This window comes from Echinops telfairi, unplaced genomic scaffold, assembly GCF_000313985.2.
Source record: "Echinops telfairi isolate 266 unplaced genomic scaffold, ASM31398v2 ScPeMD7_11;HRSCAF=52, whole genome shotgun sequence".
In the NCBI taxonomy this organism is placed as follows: Eukaryota; Metazoa; Chordata; class Mammalia; order Afrosoricida; family Tenrecidae; genus Echinops; species Echinops telfairi.
Window position 1 is genome coordinate 4275819 of NW_022103908.1, and position 6371 is coordinate 4282189.

At 38.8% G+C, this 6371-nt stretch overlaps 1 pseudogene; it reads right to left on the reverse strand.

Moving 5' to 3' along the window:
• Positions 1-242: 242 nt before the first annotated feature.
• Positions 243-5888, reverse strand: LOC101663748 (annotated as a pseudogene).
• Between the last annotated feature and the right edge of the window lie 483 nt (positions 5889-6371).

Sequence of the window (6371 nt, forward strand, 5' to 3'; positions counted from 1 at the left end):
TAGATATGTTTTATTAAATTTTATATCCTTATAGTAAAAAGGTAATTTAGTGAAAGAACCTTCCTTTTGATTCATCTGTTAACACAGAACTATACATTTTTAAAAAAATCCTCATCTGATAACAAAAAGACAAAAATATTTTCCTTTTTTACAGCTGGGCATTGAAGTGGACCTAATTCGATTTTCTTTTTTAAATCTCCAAAGAGAAAAGCAGAGTACAGTAAATGTAAATAAAGCGAATGTTAAAGTGGTTTAGTAAACTGCTGGTCTCTTGTGCCATTTTCTGTTTTCTGCTGTGTTGCTGCAGGCTCCTCTTGGTCTGCTTCTTCTCTTGCCCCTCATTTTCATCACATTCACCCTCCTATCAAATTTCATTTTCTTGCCCTGAAACTACTTTTCCTTTAGCCAACCCAGCCTGGGCCACTTGATTTCCCTTTCCCTTTACTTTAAATTTGTGACCTTTCAACTTCCATTGGTTCAGGGATTCTTGTTGATCTTCCAGGCTCTTTTTCAGTACTGCTTTTTCTACCTCTGTACTTCCTACATCATGTCTGTTTTTAAATTGCAAGTTATTGTAACTTGCATCTTTGGTTTTATCTAGTACTTCTTGGGCTTTTTTAAAAAAAAAGAATTACCCTCTTTTGCTCCTCTGACAAAGTCTATCCATTTGATTTCTTCCATGGCTTTCAAAAAGGATATGCAAATCTTCTCTACAGGTCTGATTATCTGTGGTGGTTACATAATCTGTTATCAATTTGAGAGGATTAAGAGTGAAGGGGTGGCGTTTAGCCTGCCAATCAGGTTGCAGCTTGATGACCTCATTTGGAAGCGCTAAGGAGATAAATAGCTCACTGGAGGCAGGACACAGACTCAGTCCCTGTGAGACATCTTGTTGACAAGCCACATGGAGACAGGCTGATAGCAGCCAGAGCCTTGAAACTGGAGAAGCCACGTGGAGACAGACCCCTGCCAGCACTGAGATGCTTACACTTCCACTGGACTCACAAGACTTCCCTCCCACTGCTTTGTGATCATCCTGCATTTGGCATCATTGCATATGTTTCCTGAGTCAGAAGAGGAATTTATAGATTGGTGTCGGGCATATGAGCTAATACCAGACTTATGGACTTGATCTGGACTGAGCTGGGATTGCTCTTGTATATAAAGTTCTTTCTTAAACACATATGAGTGTCTATTAATTTGTTTCAGAGTGAAGGGGTGGAGACACAAAACACATCATCTAAGTCATCTGAAAACTTGAGCAAGCAAACCATCTTTTATTCCAGAGATTTCATTTCAGCATCTTCAGCATCTTTTTCTTCTTTCTCTTGTTTAGCTCATAATTTTGCCTCTACTTTAGTTTTGCTGTCTTTCTTCATTCTTTTTTGCAAAGTAATCACCTTAAAAGGTCTTAACTAGTCTGTGTCTTCATTCTTCTGGCTAGGGGTCTCAACTAACTTCTTAGTACATTAAATTCTCTGAAACACAACAAATATTGACCCCTTAAATGCTCTGTGCAATGTTTCTCTCATCTGAATATTTAGTGTTCCACCTTTGCTCTCTAACCGTTCTTTTAGGTCATCAAGAGTTGCATCAGTTGGGAAGCCTTTAATATAAATTGGTCTGGTTTCTACATCATTTTTATACTAATCAGTCACTTCAGGAGGTGGGGGTACTTGGAGATCTTCTCATTTTAGTTGTATCTTCACTTATTTCCATGAGCTTTACCTTTGGTTTGCTCAATGCTTCTACTATTGCATTACGGTCTGTTGTTAGATGGTGTGTTAGACAGGGTTCTCTCCAGAAACAAAACCAGGACACTAATAATGATATATATATATATATGTATATAGATAGATAACATAAGAAATAAACGGTTAATTAATCTATAAAGCACTACAAATGGCTCAGTGCAACTCACTTCCATGAGACAGCTAGTACATTGGCAGTCTTCAAGTCTTGAGGGCCGTGGGGTAGTCCTCTGTGGAGCAATTCAAGCTATCCTGCATACAGGCAACAAACAGCAAGCAGGTCACGAACAGTCTGCCAGATGACAGGGTCCAACAGTCCCCAGCTCAAGAGATGTAGCGTGGCAAAGCAGGTCTTGAAGGAACCTCAAGTTATAATGACACAGTCCACGGGTAAGGTGTCCCACAGGTAGTCTAGTTGCAAATGGGGGCACAGAACAAGCAAGGCAGCTGCACACTGGTCTGATGATCAAAGAGCAAGAGAGAGAGAGGCCAGGCTCACCATTTATCTTTCCGCCCTTCAACTAATCTCATCTGTGTTCATTGGCTATTTTGGCACAACAAACCTACCTATCTCAGATGGTTTAACCTGTTGAATTTTATCATTTTCTCCAGTGGTACCCAACCTTCATCGAGTTTGATCTGTTCCTTTAAAAATTTATCCAGAGGCAAATTAAAGTCTCCAAAGTAGTAAATCTGATGATAGATTTTGGTTTCCAGCTTAGCCAATTTTTCACTGTCACCATTTTCAGCTTTTGTGGCTCTCTGAAAAATTAGTTTCAGGGTTCCAGCCCTGCAGAGGTGGCCCAAAGGATCAACAGCAACCACAATGCCCCAATTTCCAAGCACTACCAGCTGACCCAATGCGCTTCAGATAGTAGTTTTCTTAAAGGATAGACACAGTTGACAAACTACTAGCAAACTTAACAAAGGAAAATAAAGAAAAGATACAAATGTCTAGAATTAGAGATGAAAAGGTCAACATCACAGCAGATTCCAATGAAATACAAAGAGTAAGGAATGACACAAAACTAGAAAAGACTCCACTCCAACAAGTTTGATATCCTAGAATAAATGCACAAATATCTAGAAATGCACCATCTGCCCAAATTAGTGCAGACAGACATGGAAAACCTGAACAGACCCGTAACAAAGAAGAAGGAGGAGATCATCACGAAACTTCCAAACAAGAAAAGCCCAGGAGCAGATGGCTGCACAAGGGAATACTACCAAGTATTCAGTGGAAAACTGTCACAAATTCTACAGACTAGTCAAGAGACCGCAAATTCCCAAACGTTATGCTATGGAGTGGGCATAATTCTGACATGAAAACCGGGCAAAGACCCTGGTTCTTTTCTCTATTATTATTTCTACATATCTACAAAGACAGAAAACTGCACACCTATATCCTTCATGATACAACTGCAAAAATTCTCAACAAAATTCTGGCTTATAGAATACAACAACATTTTTTTTTAATTACCATGATCAAGTGGAATTCATAACAGGGATGCAAGGGTGGTTCAACATTAGAAAAACAACCCATGTAACCCATCACATAAACAAGTCAAAGAATCGCATGATCATAGTAATAGATGCACAAAAGGTGATTTTCAATATCCAACACTCAATTCTGGTCAAAAAGACTCAACAAAATAGAATAGAAGGGAAATTATTCAGTATAATAAAAACCATATACAACAAAACAACAGCCAAACAATATACCCTAGGACACAATGAATGGTGAACTAATGTTTTTACTGTAGATAGTTTTATTCCCCCCAAAAAAGTTATCACTGTTTTAATCAATCCCCACAGTGAAAAAAAGGAGCACTGTGCCCATGTTCAAGTCGTTTAATTGCTTCGTGTTTTTAACTGGCTTTGCTACCAGAAAGTTTGATGCATGAAATTTGCTTTAAAGCTGAGAACAGTAGACTTTCTTCTTTCAGCCTTATTCTATACAGCATAATTGTCTGGTGGGGAAAATGTGTAAAAGTCTTTTATGGCAACACATATGAGATTACATTTAAAAAGTTAAAAAAAATTCCCTAAAGGAAACAAAAGTGGCTGGACTGGGATGAAATCCTCTGTTAGAGAAATTTAACTTTATTTATAGCATCATTTGTCACTGATTATTTATAGTATTGTAAGTTCAAAATGTGACTGGGAGAAAATCTAAATTCCTTAAGTAGGAAATTTTAAAGCCACACATACATTTTTTCAGAATTGTGTTAGGGTTGGAGCAAATTCACTCTCCAAAAAAAAATTCCAACCCCACCTGTTATATTTTATAGTTTTAGACTAATTCAATGTTTTCCTCCCCTAACTCTTTAGGAATGTATAAGTTGTTTGGGTTTTTTTTGCTTTTTTACTTAGGATATTTAATTATAGACTATTTTTGGTCTTAGAAGTGAAAGTAGGTAGGAAGACTTCAAGTGGACTTGCTTCTCAGTCCCCAAGTAATTTATATTGATCTTGGTTCTTAATGTACTTAAATATAGTTAAGAGTCTCTAACAAAGTCTAGGACAAAGTCACTGCTATCAAATTGCTGCTGCCTCATATAGACCATATAGGACAAAGTACACCTGCCCTCGGTGAATTTCCAAGACTGTATTCTTTTTTTATTATTTTAATAAATCATTTTATTTGGGACTCTTACATATATTACAACAATCCATACAGCCATTATAACAAGTGGACATGTACAAATGTTGCCATTAATTTCAAAACATTATCTTACTTCTTGTGACCTTTGTTATTAGCTTCTTTTTTCCCTCCCTTGCCCACCATGCCACCCTGTGAACCCTTAATATATTATGTATTGTTATTATTATCTATATGTATCTTACACTGCCCATTCTATCCCTACACCTACTATCCTGGTGTTCATCCCCATCAAAGGAGAGTTATTCCACCATCATTGCTATCTGTTCCCCCTTCTCCCTTTTCTCCTTCTCCTACCCTCCTAGAATTATTACTCCCATTACTATTTCTGAGGGTTTTCTCTGTCCTGAATTCTATATACTGAAAGATCTCATTTGTAGTGATGAATGTACACCATTCTAGCAGGATTTGCAAGATAGGACTGAGGTCATAATACTGGGGGACAAAGGATTAAGGCACTAGAGGAGTGCTGGGTGTTTCATTGGTGCTAAACCACCCCTTGGACATATCTTCACTTCTGTGCATCCCCTCTGTGTGTCATTGTCCAATTATCCATGGGTGGGCTCTGGGTATCTACTTTGATCCCTCTTGTTCACCTCAATGAGGTTGCTTATTTTGAACTTCTGATGCCTGTTCCCATAGACACCTCATGATCACACAGGCTGGTGTACTTCGTTCATGTGGGCTTTGTTGATTTCCTGCTAGAAGACCACTTGTTTGGCTTCAAGCTTTTAAGACCCCAGATGCTACATCTTTTAATAGCCAGGCATCATGTTTTCTTCACCACATTTCCTTATGTACCTAGTTTGTCTTCATAAATCATGTTGGGAAGATGGGCATCATCCAGTGCCACATTATTAGAAACAAGTGTTGAGGAAAAACTTAAATAAAGACTAAAATCCATCCACAACATCAATGTATTGCCACATAAATATATCTACATAAGCCAGTACCCCAATTTTCATGTGTTGATATATTTACATATGTACACCTCTATGTTTGTACCTCTATAAATAGTTTTGCTTCCTAGTTCTTTCCTCTATTTCCTCCCTCCTGCCCCACTATCATGTTCACACCTCATTTGCCTCTCAGTAATTCTCGGCTAGATTACTGTTGCTCCAACATCATCAGGAACTCTGTACACCCCTCGCTGTCGATTTTAGGTCCCTAGTTGATCACTAGTTGTCCATGATATTATTTGCTCATTGTTCCCTTCCCCTGGCCTCCTCTTCCCCAAAATCCCCCTGGGAACCATTAGTTCCATTACTTTCTCCAAGGGTTTGCTTCTCTTGCCTATCTTATATAGATAGACAGAACAAAGACAAGGCCCAAAAAATCAAAGAAAGACAAAAAACCTATGCATTGTTCCAGGTCTGTCCACTGACCTTTCTGGCTATCTCCCCAGCAGTCCGGCGGGGCTCCAGCGCTGCCCTCCCAAATCTGAAGTCTATTTTCAGGAATCCTCCAGGCTTCATGACTTTGCGCCCACTGCTGGTTTGTTATGTTCCCTTCATGGTTCACCCCACTGTGGGGGGGTCAGACCAGACTCACTCCTCACACTGTGTCCCCAGTATTGTCCAAGACTGTACTCTTTATGGGTGGAAAAAGCCCCATCTTTCTCCCATGGAACAGTTGTTGGTTTTGAACTGCTGACCTTGTGGTTAGCAGTCCAGCTGGTAATCACTATACCCCCAGGCCTTCTCTATCATGACAAGGTGTCCTTATACTGGTGTAAAAGGTTACATATTCAGCTGCTAACTGAAAAAATGGTGTCTGAGTCCACTGATAGGTACCTTAGAAGGAAAATCTGGTGAACTACTTACTAAAATTCAACTACTATGGAGTACAATTAGTTCTCCTTTGATACACAAAAAGGTGCCATGGGTTGGAGTTGGCTCAACAGTAATGTTTATTTGTTCCTTTGTTTGTTTGTTTGTTTGTTTGTTTGTTTGTTTGTT